The 16,795-nt window shown below is 30.0% G+C and overlaps 1 protein-coding gene across 1 annotated transcript in view; it reads left to right on the forward strand.

The window, feature by feature from the left end:
* Jarid2 (Jumonji, AT rich interactive domain 2) overlaps positions 1-16,795 on the forward strand; it is a gene marked incomplete in the record, with an annotated part of 573,379 nt that overhangs the window by 227,363 nt on the left and 329,221 nt on the right.

Here is a 16,795-nt window from a genome sequence, read left to right on the forward strand (position 1 = left end):
AAATCCCACGGAATTTGTAGATTATATTGATATTTATATAGTTAAAAAACTCGAAAAAACGAAATTTTTTGAAGGATTTTTTTTGTGGGGAAATTCATAACCAGTGACATAATACAGTTCAATCATGTATACTAAACACTCTGTGAAAGAATTAGCACAATCGGTTGGAATATAGAGATTTTATTAACGTTTATAGCAAAATCGTGTTTTTACCGCAAGAAACGACGATTTTTACAATTTGACTATTTTCACAAACAAACCCATATTCCTCTGCATGCGAACGTGAAATTGTTGTTATATACAGGTGAATCCACATGAATTTAACATTTTTTTTAAGAAATTAGACAAATCCCAAGGAATTTGTAGATTTTATTGATATTTATATAGTTAAAATCTCGCAAAAACGAAATTTTTTGAAGGATTTTTTTTGTGGGGAAAATCGAAACCAGTGATATAATACAGTTCAATTATGTATACTCAACACTCTGTGAAAGAATTAGCACAATCGGTTGGAATATAGAGATTTTATTAATGTTTATAGCATAATCGTGTTTTTACCGCAAGAAACGACGATTTTTACAATTGGACGATTTACACAAACAAACCCATATTCCTCTGCATGCGAACGTGAAATTGTTGTTAAATATAGGTGAATCCACATGAATTTAACATTTTTTTAAGAAATTAGACAAATCCCACGGAATTTGTAGATTTTATTGATATTTATATAGTTAAAATCTCGCAAAAACGAAATTTTTTGAAGGATTTTTTTTTGTGGGGAAAATCGAAACCAGTGACATAATACAGTTCAATCATGTATACTAAACACTCTGTCAAAGAATTAGCACAATCGGTTGGAATATAGAGATTTTATTAGCGTTTATAGCAAAATCGTGTTTTTACCGCAAGAAACGACGATTTTTACAATTTGACGATTTTCACGAACAAACCCATATTCCTCTGCATGCGAACGTGAAATTGTTGTTATATATAGGTGACTCCACATGAATTTAACATTTTTTTAAGAAATTAGACAAATCCCCAGGAATTTGTAGATTTTATTGATATTTATATAGTTAAAATCTCGCAGAAAACGAATTTTTTTGAAGGATTTTTTTTTTGTGGGGAAAATCGAAACCAGTGATATAATACAGTTCAATCATGTATACTAAACACTCTGTCCAAGAATTAGCACAATCGGTTGGAATATAGAGATTTTATTAACGTTTATAGCAAAATCGTGTTTTTACCGCAAGAAACTACGATTTTTACAATTGGACGATTTACACAAACAAACCCATATTCCTCTGCATGCGTACGTGAAATTGTTGTTATATACAGGTGAATCCACATTAATTTAACATTTTTTTTAAGAAATTAGACAAATCCCACGGAATTTGTAGATTTTATTGATATTTATAAAGTTAAAATCTCGCAAAAACGAAATTTTTTGAAGGATTTTTTTTTGTGGGGAAAATCGAAACCAGTGATATAATACAGTTCAATTATGTATACTAAACACTCTGTGAAAGAATTAGCACAATCGGTTGGAATATAGAGATTTTATTAACGTTTATAACAAAATCGTGTTTTTACCGCAAGAAACGACGATTTTTACAATTGGACGATTTACACAAACAAACCCATATTCCTCTGCATGCGAACGTGAAATTGTTGTTATATACAGGTGAATCCACATGAATTTAACATTTTTTTAAGAAATTAGACAAATCCCACGGAATTTGTAGATTTTATTGATATTTATAGAGTTAAAATCTCGCAAAAACGAAATTTTTTGAAGGATTTTTTTTTGTGGGGAAAATCGAAACCAGTGATATAATACAGTTCAATCATGTATACTTAACACTCTGTCAAAGAATTAGCACAATCGGTTGGAATATAGAGATTTTATTAACGTTTATAGCAAAATCGAGTTTTTACCGCAAGAAACGACGATTTTTACAATTTGACCATTTTCACAAACAAACCCATATTCCTCTGCATGCGAACGTGAAATTGTTGTTATATATAGGTGAATCCACATGAATTTAACATTTTTTTAAGAAATTAGACAAATCCCCCGGAATTTGTAGATTTTATTGATATTTATATAGTTAAAATCTCGCAAAAACGAAATTATTTGAAGGTTTTTTTTTTTTGTGGGGAAAATCGAAACCAGCGATTTAATACAGTTCAATCATGTATACTAAACACTCTGTCAAAGAATTAGCACAATCGGTTGGAATATAGAGATTTTATTAACGTTTATAGCAAAATCGTGTTTTTACCGCAAGAAACGACGATTTTTACAATTGGACGATTTACACAAACAAACCCATATTCCTCTGCATGCGAACGTGAAATTGTTGTTATATATAGGTGAATCCACATGAATTTAACATTTTTTTAAGAAATTAGACAAATCCCAATGAATTTGTAGATTTTGTTGATATTTATATCGTTAAAATCTCGCAAAAACGAAATTTTTTGAAGGATTTTTTTTTGTGGGGAAAATCGAAACCAGTGACATAATACAGTTCAATCATGTATACTAAACACTCTGTCAAAGAATTAGCACAATCGGTTGGAATATAGAGATTTTATTAACGTTTATAGCAAAATCGTGTTTTTACCGCAAGAAACGACGATTTTTACAATTTGACGATTTTCACGAACAAACCCATATTCCTCTGCATGCGAACGTGAAATTGTTGTTATATATAGGTGACTCCACATGAATTTAACATTTTTTTAAGAAATTAGACAAATCCCCAGGAATTTGTAGATTTTATTGATATTTATATAGTTAAAATCTCGCAAAAACGAAATTTTTTGAAGGATTTTTTTTGTGGGGAAAATCGAAACCAGTGATATAATACAGTTCAATCATGTATACTAAACACTCTGTCCAAGAATTAGCACAATCGGTTGGAATATAGAGATTTTATTAACGTTTATAGCAAAATCGTGTTTTTACCGCAAGAAACGACGATTTTTACAATTGGACGATTTACACAAACAAACCCATATTCCTCTGCATGCGTACGTGAAATTGTTGTTATATACAGGTGAATCCACATGAATTTAACATTTTTTTTAAGAAATTAGACAAATCCCACGGAATTTGTAGATTTTATTGATATTTATATAGTTAAAATCTCGCAAAAACGAAATTTTTTGAAGGATTTTTTTTGTGGGGAAAATCGAAACCAGTGATATAATACAGTTCAATTATGTGTACTAAACACTCTGTGAAAGAATTAGCACAATCGGTTATAATATAGAGATTTTATTAATGTTTATAGCAAAATCGTGTTTTTACCGCAAGAAACGACGATTTTTACAATTGGACGATTTACACAAACAAACCCATATTCCTCTGCATGCGAACGTGAAATTGTTGTTATATATAGGTGAATCCACATGAATTTAACATTTTTTTAAGAAATTAGAAAAATCCCACGGAATTTGTAGATTATATTGATATTTATATAGTTAAAATCTCGCAAAAACGAAATTTTTTGAAGGATTTTTTTTTGTGGGTAAAATCGAAACCAGTGATATAATACAGTTCAATCATGTATACTAAACACTCTGTCAAAGAATTAGCACAATCGGTTGGAATATAGAGATTTTATTAACGTTTATAGCAAAATCGTGTTTTTACCGCAAGAAACGACGATTTTTACAATTGGACGATTTACACAAACAAACCCATATTCCTCCGCATGCGATAGTGAAATTGTTGTTATATATAGGTGAATCCACATGAAGTTAACATTTTTTTAAGAAATTAGACAAATCCCACGGAATTTGTAGATTTTATTGATATTTATATAGTTAAAAAACTCGCAAAAACGAAATTTTTTGAAGGATTTTTTTTGTGGGGAAAATCGAAACCAGTGACATAATACAGTTCAATCATGTATACTAAACACTCTGTGAAAGAATTAGCACAATCGGTTGGAATATAGAGATTTTATTAACGTTTATAACAAAATCGTGTTTTTACCGCAAGAAACGACGATTTTTACAATTGGACGATTTACACAAACAAACCCATATTCCTCTGCATGCGAACGTGAAATTGTTGTTATATACAGGTGACTCCACATGAATTTAACATTTCTTTAAGAAATTAGACAAATCCCACGGAATTTGTATATTTTATAAATATTTATTTAGTTAATAATCTCGCAAAAACGAAATTTTTTGAAGGATTTTTTTTTGTGGGGAAAATCGAAACCAGTGATATAATACAGTTCAATCATGTATACTAAACACTCTGTCAAAGAATTAGCACAATCGGTTGGAATATAGAGATTTTATTAACGTTTATAGCAAAATCGTGTTTTTACCGCAAGAAACGACGATTTTTACAATTGGACGATTTACACAAACAAACCCTGATTCCTCCGCATGCGACCGTGAAATTGTTGTTATATATAGGTGAATCCACATGAATTTAACATTTTTTTAAGAAATTAGACAAATCCCACGGAATTTGAAGATTATATTGATATTTATATAGTTAAAAAACTCGAAAAAACGAAATTTTTTGAAGGATTTTTTTTTGTGGGGAAATTCGAAACCAGTGACATAATACAGTTCAATCATGTATACTAAACACTCTGTGAAAGAATTAGCACAATCGGTTGGAATATAGAGATTTTATTAACGTTTATAGCAAAATCGTGTTTTTACCGCAAGAAACGACGATTTTTACAATTTGACCATTTTCACAAACAAACCCATATTCCTCTGCATGCGAACGTGAAATTGTTATATATAGGTGACTCCACATGAATTTAACATTTTTTTTTGAAATTAGACAAATCCCCCGGAATTTGTAGATTTTATTGATATTTATATAGTTAAAATCTCGCAAAAACGAAATTTTTTGAAGGTTTTTTTTTGTGGGGAAAATCGAAACCAGCGATTTAATACAGTTCAATCATGTATACTAAACACTCTGTCAAAGAATTAGCACAATCGGTTGGAATATAGAGATTTTATTAACGTTTATAGCAAAATCGTGTTTTTACCGCAAGAAACGACGATTTTTACAATTGGACGATTTACACAAACAAACCCATATTCCTCTGCATGCGAACGTGAAATTGTTGTTATATATAGGTGAATCCACATGAATTTAACATTTTTTTAAGAAATTAGACAAATCCCAATGAATTTGTAGATTTTATTTATATTTATATCGTTAGAATCTCGCAAAAACGAAATTTTTTGAAGGATTTTTTTTTGTGGGGAAAATCGAAACCAGTGATATAATACAGTTCAATTATGTATACTAAACACTCTGTGAAAGAATTAGCACAATCGGTTGGAATATAGAGATTTTATTAACGTTTATAACAAAATCGTGTTTTTACCGCAAGAAACGACGATTTTTACAATTGGACGATTTACACAAACAAACCCATATTCCTCTGCATGCGAACGTGAAATTGTTGTTATATACAGGTGACTTCACAAGAATTTAACATTTTTTTAAGAAATTAGACAAATCCCACGGAATTTGTAGATTTTATTGATATTTATAGAGTTAAAATCTCGCAAAAACGAAATTTTTTGAAGGATTTTTTTTGTGGGTAAAATCGAAACCAGTGATATAATACAGTTCAATCATGTATACTTAACACTCTGTCAAAGAATTAGCACAATCGGTTGGAATATAGAGATTTTATTAACGTTTATAGCAAAATCGTGTTTTTACCGCAAGAAACGACGATTTTTACAATTGGACGATTTACACAAACAAACCCATATTCCTCCGCATGCGAAAGTGAAATTGTTGTTATATATAGGTGAATCCACATGAAGTTAACATTTTTTTAAGAAATTAGACAAATCCCACGGAATTTGTAGATTTTATTGATATTTATATAGTTAAAAAACTCGCAAAAACGAAATTTTTTGAAGGATTTTTTTTGTGGGGAAAATCGAAACCAGTGACATAATACAGTTCAATCATGTATACTAAACACTCTGTGAAAGAATTAGCACAATCGGTTGGAATATAGAGATTTTATTAACGTTTATAACAAAATCGTGTTTTTACCGCAAGAAACGACGATTTTTACAATTTGACGATTTACACAAACAAACCCAAATTCCTCTGCATGCGAACGTGAAATTGTTGTTATATACAGGTGACTCCACATGAATTTAACATTTCTTTAAGAAATTAGACAAATCCCACGGAATTTGTATATTTTATAAATATTTATTTAGTTAATAATCTCGCAAAAACGAAATTTTTTGAAGGATTTTTTTTTGTGGGGAAAATCGAAACCAGTGATATAATACAGTTCAATCATGTATACTAAACACTCTGTCAAAGAATTAGCACAATCGGTTGGAATATAGAGATTTTATTAACGTTTATAACAAAATCGTGTTTTTACCGCAAGAAACGACGATTTTTACAATTGGACGATTTACACAAACAAACCCTGATTCCTCCGCATGCGACCGTGAAATTGTTGTTATATATAGGTGAATCCACATGAATTTAACATTTTTTTAAGAAATTAGACAAATCCCACGGAATTTGTAAATTTTATTGATATTTATATAGTTAAAATCTCGCAAAAACGAAATTTTTTGAAGGATTTTTTTTTGTGGGGAAAATCGAAACCAGTGACATAATACAGTTCAATCATGTATACTAAACACTCTGTCAAAGAATTAGCACAATCGGTTGGAATATAGAGATTTTATTAACGTTTATAGCAAAATCGTGTTTTTACCGCAAGAAACGACGATTTTTACAATTTGACCATTTTCACAAACAAACCCATATTCCTCTGCATGCGAACGTGAAATTGTTGTTATATATAGGTGACTCCACATGAATTTAACATTTTTTTAAGAAATTAGACAAATCCCCCGGAATTTGTAGATTTTATTGATATTTATATAGTTAAAATCTCGCAAAAACGAAATTTTTTGAAGGTTTTTTTTTGTGGGGAAAATCGAAACCAGCGATTTAATACAGTTCAATCATGTATACTAAACACTCTATCAAAGAATTAGCACAATCGGTTGGAATATAGAGATTTTATTAACGTTTATAGCAAAATCGTGTTTTTACCGCAAGAAACGACGATTTTTACAATTGGACGATTTACACAAACAAACCCATATTCCTCTGCATGCGAACGTGAAATTGTTGTTATATATAGGTGAATCCACATGAATTTAACATTTTTTTTAAGAAATTAGACAAATCCCACTGAATTTGTAGATTTTATTGATATTTATATCGTTAAAATCTCGCAAAAACGAAATTTTTTGAAGGATTTTTTTTTGTGGGGAAAATCGAAACCAGTGATATAATACAGTTCAATTATGTATACTTAACACTCTGTGAAAGAATTAGCACAATCGGTTGGAATATAGAGATTTATTTAACGTTTATAACAAAATCGTGTTTTTACCGCAAGAAACGACGATTTTTACAATTGGACGATTTACACAAACAAACCCATATTCCTCTGCATGCGAACGTGAAATTGTTGTTATATACAGGTGACTCCACATGAATTTAACATTTTTTTAAGAAATTAGACAAATCCCACGGAATTTGTAAATTTTATTGATATTTATATAGTTAAAATCTCGCAAAAACGAAATTTTTTGAAGGATTTTTTTTTGTGGGGAAAATCGAAACCAGTGATATAATACAGTTCAATCATGTATACTAAACACTCTGTCAAAGAATTAGCACAATCGGTTGGAATATAGAGATTTTATTATCGTTTATAGCAAAATCGTGATTTTACCGCAAGAAACGACGATTTTTACAATTGGACGATATACACAAACAAACCCATATTCCTCTGCATGCGAACGTGAAATTGTTGTTATATATAGGTGAATCCACATGAATTTAACATTTTTTTAAGAAATTAGACAAATCCCACGGAATTTGTAGATTTTATTGATATTTATATAGTTAATAATCTCGAAAAAACGAAATTTTTTGAAGGATTTTTTTTGTGGGGAAAATCGAAACCAGTGATATAATACAGTTCAATCATGTATACTAAACACTCTGTCAAAGAATTAGCACAATCGGTTGGAATATAGAGATTTTATTAACGTTTATAGCAAAATCGTGTTTTTACCGCAAGATACGACTATTTTTACAATTGGACGATTTACACAAACAAAGCCATATTCCTCTGCATGCGAAAGTGAAATTGTTGTTATATATAGGTGTATCCACATGAATTTAACATTTTTTTAAGAAATTAGACAAATCCCACGGAATTTGTAGATTTTATTGATATTTATATAGTTAAAATCTCGCAAAAACGAAATTTTTTGAAGGATTTTTTTTTGTGGGGAAAATCGAAACCAGTGATATAATACAGTTCAATCATGTATACTAAACACTCTGTCCAAGAATTAGCACAATCGGTTGGAATATAGAGATTTTATTAACGTTTATAGCAAAATCGTGTTTTTACCGCAAGAAACGACGATTTTTACAATTGGATGATTTACACAAACAAACCCATATTCCTCTGCATGCGTACGTGAAATTGTTATATACAGGTGAATCCACATGGATTTAACATTTTTTTTAAGAAATTAGACAAATCCCACGGAATTTGTAGATTTTATTGATATTTATATAGTTAAAATCTCGCAAAAACGAAATTTTTTGAAGGATTTTTTTTTGTGGGGAAAATCGAAACCAGTGATATAATACAGTTCAATTATGTATACTAAACACTCCGTGAAAGAATTAGCACAATCGGTTGGAATATAGAGATTTTATTAATGTTTATAGCAAAATCGTGTTTTTACCGCAAGAAACGACGATTTTTACAATTGGACGATTTACACAAACAAACCCATATTCCACTGCATGCGAACGTGAAATTGTTGTTATATATAGGTGAATCCACATGAATTTAACATTTTTTTAAGAAATTAGACAAATCCCACGGAATTTGTAGATTTTATTGATATTTATATAGTTAAAATCTCGCAAAAACGAAATTTTTTGAAGGATTTTTTTTGTGGGGAAAATCGAAACCAGTGATATAATACAGTTCAATCATGTATACTAAACACTCTGTCCAAGAATTAGCACAATCGGTTGGAATATAGAGATTTTATTAACGTTTATAGCAAAATCGTGTTTTTACCGCAAGAAACGACGATTTTTACAATTGGACGATTTACACAAACAAACCCATATTCCTCTGCATGCGTACGTGAAATTGTTGTGATATACAGGTGAATCCACATGAATTTAACATTTTTTTTAAGAAATTAGACAAATCCCACGGAATTTGTAGATTTTATTGATATTTATATAGTTAAAATCTCGCAAAAACGAAATTTTTTGAAGGATTTTTTTTGTGGGGAAAATCGAAACCAGTGATATAATACAGTTCAATTATGTATACTCAACACTCTGTGAAAGAATTAGCACAATCGGTTATAATATAGAGATTTTATTAATGTTTATAGCAAAATCGTGTTTTTACCGCAAGAAACGACGATTTTTACAATTGGACGATTTACACAAACAAACCCATATTCCTGTGCATGCGAACGTGAAATTGTAGTTAAATATAGGTGAATCCACATGAATTTAACATTTTTTTAAGAAATTAGACAAATCCCACGGAATTTGTAGATTTTATTGATATTTATATAGTTAAAATCTCGCAAAAACGAAATTTTTTGAAGGATTTTTTTTTGTGGGGAAAATCGAAACCAGTGACATAATACAGTTCAATCATGTATACTAAACACTCTGTCAAAGAATTAGCACAATCGGTTGGTATATAGAGATTTTATTAGCCTTTATAGCAAAATCGTGTTTTTACCGCAAGAAACGACGATTTTTACAATTTGACGATTTTCACGAACAAACCCATATTCCTCAGCATGCGAACGTGAAATTGTTATATATAGGTGACTCCACATGAATTTAACATTTTTTTAAGAAATTAGACAAATCCCCAGGAATTTGTAGATTTTATTGATATTTATATAGTTAAAATCTCGCAAAAACGAAATTTTTTGAAGGATTTTTTTTGTGGGGTACATCGAAACCAGTGATATAATACAGTTCAATCATGTATACTAAACACTCTGTCAAAGAATTAGCACAATCGGTTGGAATATAGAGATTTTATTATCGTTTATAGCAAAATCGTGATTTTACCGCAAGAAACGACGATTTTTACAATTGGACGATTTACACAAACAAACCCATATTCCTCTGCATGCGAACGTGAAATTGTTGTTATATATAGGTGAATCCACATGAATTTAACATTTTTTTAAGAAATTAGACAAATCGCACGGAATTTGTAGATTTTATTGATATTTATATAGTTAATAATCTCGCAAAAACGAAATTTTTTGAAGGATTTTTTTTGTGGGGAAAATCGAAACCAGTGATATAATACAGTTCAATCATGTATACTAAACACTCTTTCAAAGAATTAGCACAATCGGTTGGAATATAGAGATTTTATTAACGTTTATAGCAAAATCGTGTTTTTACCGCATGATACGACTATTTTTACAATTGGACGATTTACACAAACAAACCCATATTCCTCTGCATGCGAAAGTGAAATTGTTGTTATATATAGGTGAATCCACATGAATTTAACATTTTTTTAAGAAATTAGACAAATCCCACGGAATTTGTAGATTTTATTGATATTTATATAGTTAAAATCTCGCAAAAACGAAATTTTTTGAAGGATTTTTTTTTGTGGGGAAAATCGAAACCAGTGATATAATACAGTTCAATCATGTATACTAAACACTCTGTCCAAGAATTAGCACAATCGGTTGGAATATAGAGATTTTATTAACGTTTATAGCAAAATCGTGTTTTTACCGCAAGAAACGACGATTTTTACAATTGGACGATTTACACAAACAAACCCATATTCCTCTGCATGCGTACGTGAAATTGTTGTTATATACAGGTGAATCCACATGAATTTAACATTTTTTTTAAGAAATTAGACAAATCCCACGGAATTTGTAGATTTTATTGATATTTATATAGTTAAAATCTCGCAAAAACGAAATTTTTTGAAGGATTTTTTTTTGTGGGGAAAATTGAAACCAGTGATATAATACAGTTCAATTATGTATACTAAACACTCTGTGAAAGAATTAGCACAATCGGTTGGAATATAGAGATTTTATTAATGTTTATAGCAAAATCGTGTTTTTACCGCAAGAAACGACGATTTTTACAATTGGACGATTTACACAAACAAACCCATATTCCACTGCATGCGAACGTGAAATTGTTGTTATATATAGGTGAATCCACATGAATTTAACATTTTTTTAAGAAATTAGACAAATCCCACGGAATTTGTAGATTTTATTGATATTTATATAGTTAATAATCTCGCAAAAACGAAATTTTTTGAAGGATTTTTTTTTGTGGGGAAAATCGAAACCAGTGATATAATACAGTTCAATCATGTATACTAAACACTCTGTCAAAGAATTAGCACAATCGGTTGGAATACAGAGATTTTATTAACGTTTATAGCAAAATCGTGTTCTTACCGCAAGAAACGACGATTTTTACAATTGGACGATTTACACAAACAAACCCTTATTCCTCCGCATGCGAACGTGAAATTGTTGTTATATATAGGTGAATCCACATGAATTTAACATTTTTTTAAGAAATGAGACAAATCCCACGGAATTTGTAGATTATATTGATATTTATATAGTTAAAAAACTCGCAAAAACGAAATTTTTTGAAGGATTTTTTTTGTGGGGAAAATCGAAACCAGTGATATAATACAGTTCAATCATGTATACTAAACACTCTGTCAAAGAATTAGCACAATCGGTTGGAATATAGAGATTTTATTAGCGTTTATAGCAAAATCGTGTTTTTACCGCAAGAAACGACGATTTTTACAATTTGACGATTTTCACGAACAAACCCATATTCCTCTGCATGCGAACGTGAAATTGTTGTTATATATAGGTGACTCCACATGAATTTAACATTTTTTTAAGAAATTAGACAAATCCCCAGGAATTTGTAGATTTTATTGATATTTATATAGTTAAAATCTCGCAAAAACGAAATTTTTTGAAGGATTTTTTTTTGTGGGGAAAATCGAAACCAGTGATATAATACAGTTCAATCATGTATACTAAACACTCTGTCCAAGAATTAGCACAATCGGTTGGAATATAGAGATTTTATTAACGTTTATAGCAAAATCGTGTTTTTACCGCAAGAAACGACGATTTTTACAATTGGATGATTTACACAAACAAACCCATATTCCTCTGCATGCGTACGTGAAATTGTTGTTATATACAGGTGAATCCACATGAATTTAACATTTTTTTTAAGAAATTAGACAAATCCCACGGAATTTGTAGATTTTATTGATATTTATATAGTTAAAATCTCGCAAAAACGAAATTTTTTGAAGGATTTTTTTTTGTGGGGAAAATCGAAACCAGTGATATAATACAGTTCAATTATGTATACTAAACACTCTGTGAAAGAATTAGCACAATCGGTTGGAATATAGAGATTTTATTAATGTTTATAGCAAAATCGTGTTTTTACCGCAAGAAACGACGATTTTTACAATTGGACGATTTACACAAACAAACCCATATTCCACTGCATGCGAACGTGAAATTGTTGTTATATATAGGTGAATCCACATGAATTTAACATTTTTTTAAGAAATTAGACAAATCCCACGGAATTTGTAGATTTTATTGATATTTATATAGTTAATAATCTCGCAAAAACGAAATTTTTTGAAGGATTTTTTTTTGTGGGGAAAATCGAAATCAGTGATATAATACAGTTCAATCATGTATACTAAACACTCTGTCAAAGAATTAGCACAATCGGTTGGAATACAGAGATTTTATTAACGTTTATAGCAAAATCGTGTTCTTACCGCAAGAAACGACGATTTTTACAATTGGACGATTTTCACAAACAAACCCTTATTCCTCCGCATGCGAACGTGAAATTGTTGTTATATATAGGTGAATCCACATGAATTTAACATTTTTTTAAGAAATGAGACAAATCCCACGGAATTTGTAGATTATATTGATATTTATATAGTTAAAAAACTCGCAAAAACGAAATTTTTTGAAGGATTTTTTTTTGTGGGGAAAATCGAAACCAGTGACATAATACAGTTCAATCATGTATACTAAACACTCTGTCAAAGAATTAGCACAATCGGTTGGAATATAGAGATTTTATTAGCGTTTATAGCAAAATCGTGTTTTTACCGCAAGAAACGACGATTTTTACAATTTGACGATTTTCACGAACAAACCCATATTCCTCTGCATGCGAACGTGAAATTGTTGTTATATATAGGTGACTCCACATGAATTTAACATTTTTTTAAGAAATTAGAGAAATCCCCAGGAATTTGTAGATTTTATTGATATTTATATAGTTAAAATCTCGCAAAAACGAAATTTTTTGAAGGATTTTTTTTGTGGGGAAAATCGAAACCAGTGATATAATACAGTTCAATCATGTATACTAAACACTCTGTCCAAGAATTAGCACAATCGGTTGGAATATAGAGATTTTATTAACGTTTATAGCAAAATCGTGTTTTTACCGCAAGAAACGACGATTTTTACAATTGGACGATTTACACAAACAAACCCATATTCCTCTGCATGCGTACGTGAAATTGTTGTGATATACAGGTGAATCCACATGAATTTAACATTTTTTTTAAGAAATTACACAAATCCCACGGAATTTGTAGATTTTATTGATATTTATATAGTTAAAATCTCGCAAAAACGAAATTTTTTGAAGGATTTTTTTTTGTGGGGAAAATCGAAACCAGTGATATAATACAGTTCAATTATGTATACTCAACACTCTGTGAAAGAATTAGCACAATCGGTTATAATATAGAGATTTTATTAATGTTTATAGCAAAATCGTGTTTTTACCGCAAGAAACGACGATTTTTACAATTGGACGATTTACACAAACAAACCCATATTCCTGTGCATGCGAACGTGAAATTGTAGTTAAATATAGGTGAATCCATATGAATTTAACATTTTTTTAAGAAATTAGACAAATCCCACGGAATTTGTAGATTTTATTGATATTTATATAGTTAAAATCTCGCAAAAACGAAATTTTTTGAAGGATTTTTTTTTGTGGGGAAAATCGAAACCAGTGACATAATACAGTTCAATCATGTATACTAAACACTCTGTCAAAGAATTAGCACAATCGGTTGGTATATAGAGATTTTATTAGCCTTTATAGCAAAATCGTGTTTTTACCGCAAGAAACGACGATTTTTACAATTTGACGATTTTCACGAACAAACCCATATTCCTCAGCATGCGAACGTGAAATTGTTATATATAGGTGACTCCACATGAATTTAACATTTTTTTAAGAAATTAGACAAATCCCCAGGAATTTGTAGATTTTATTGATATTTATATAGTTAAAATCTCGCAAAAACGAAATTTTTTGAAGGATTTTCTTTGTGGGGTACATCGAAACCAGTGATATAATACAGTTCAATCATGTATACTAAACACTCTGTCAAAGAATTAGCACAATCGGTTGGAATATAGAGATTTTATTATCGTTTATAGCAAAATCGTGATTTTACCGCAAGAAACGACGATTTTTACAATTGGACGATTTACACAAACAAACCCATATTCCTCTGCATGCGAACGTGAAATTGTTGTTATATATAGGTGAATCCACATGAATTTAACATTTTTTTAAGAAATTAGACAAATCCCACGGAATTTGTAGATTTTATTGATATTTATATAGTTAATAATCTCGCAAAAACGAAATTTTTTGAAGGATTTTTTTTGTGGGGAAAATCGAAACCAGTGATATAATACAGTTCAATCATGTATACTAAACACTCTTTCAAAGAATTAGCACAATCGGTTGGAATATAGAGATTTTATTAACGTTTATAGCAAAATCGTGTTTTTACCGCATGATACGACTATTTTTACAATTGGACGATTTACACAAACAAACCCATATTCCTCTGCATGCGAAAGTGAAATTGTTGTTATATATAGGTGAATCCACATGAATTTAACATTTTTTTAAGAAATTAGACAAATCCCACGGAATTTGTAGATTTTATTGATATTTATATAGTTAAAATCTCGCAAAAACGAAATTTTTTGAAGGATTTTTTTTTGTGGGGAAAATCGAAACCAGTGATATAATACAGTTCAATCATGTATACTAAACACTCTGTCCAAGAATTAGCACAATCGGTTTGAATATAGAGATTTTATTAACGTTTATAGCAAAATCGTGTTTTTACCGCAAGAAACGACGATTTTTACAATTGGACGATTTACACAAACAAACCCATATTCCTCTGCATGCGTACGTGAAATTGTTGTTATATACAGGTGAATCCACATGAATTTAACATTTTTTTTAAGAAATTAGACAAATCCCACGGAATTTGTAGATTTTATTGATATTTATATAGTTAAAATCTCGCAAAAACGAAATTTTTTGAAGGATTTTTTTTTGTGGGGAAAATTGAAACCAGTGATATAATACAGTTCAATTATGTATACTAAACACTCTGTGAAAGAATTAGCACAATCGGTTGGAATATAGAGATTTTATTAATGTTTATAGCAAAATCGTGTTTTTACCGCAAGAAACGACGATTTTTACAATTGGACGATTTACACAAACAAACCCATATTCCACTGCATGCGAACGTGAAATTGTTATATATAGGTGAATCCACATGAATTTAACATTTTTTTAAGAAATTAGACAAATCCCACGGAATTTGTAGATTTTATTGATATTTATATAGTTAATAATCTCGCAAAAACGAAATTTTTTGAAGGATTTTTTTTTGTGGGGAAAATCGAAACCAGTGATATAATACAGTTCAATCATGTATACTAAACACTCTGTCAAAGAATTAGCACAATCGGTTGGAATACAGAGATTTTATTAACGTTTATAGCAAAATCGTGTTCTTACCGCAAGAAACGACGATTTTTACAATTGGACGATTTACACAAACAAACCCTTATTCCTCCGCATGCGAACGTGAAATTGTTGTTATATATAGGTGAATCCACATGAATTTAACATTTTTTTAAGAAATGAGACAAATCCCACGGAATTTGTAGATTATATTGATATTTATATAGTTAAAAAACTCGCAAAAACGAAATTTTTTGAAGGATTTTTTTTGTGGGGAAAATCGAAACCAGTGATATAATACAGTTCAATGATGTATACTAAACACTCTGTCAAAGAATTAGCACAATCGGTTGGAATATAGAGATTTTATTAGCGTTTATAGCAAAATCGTGTTTTTACCGCAAGAAACGACGATTTTTACAATTTGACGATTTTCACGAACAAACCCATATTCCTCTGCATGCGAACGTGAAATTGTTGTTATATATAGGTGACTCCACATGAATTTAACATTTTTTTAAGAAATTAGACAAATCCCCAGGAATTTGTAGATTTTATTGATATTTATATAGTTAAAATCTCGCAAAAACGAAATTTTTTGAAGGATTTTTTTTGTGGGGAAAATCGAAACCAGTGATATAATACAGTTCAATTATGTATACTCAACACTCTGTGAAAGAATTAGCACAATCGGTTGGAATATAGAGATTTTATTAATGTTTATAGCAAAATCGTGTTTTTACCGCAAGAAACGACGATTTTTACAATTGG

Source organism: Periplaneta americana, chromosome 14 (assembly GCF_040183065.1).
Source record: "Periplaneta americana isolate PAMFEO1 chromosome 14, P.americana_PAMFEO1_priV1, whole genome shotgun sequence".
Classification (NCBI taxonomy): Eukaryota; Metazoa; Arthropoda; class Insecta; order Blattodea; family Blattidae; genus Periplaneta; species Periplaneta americana.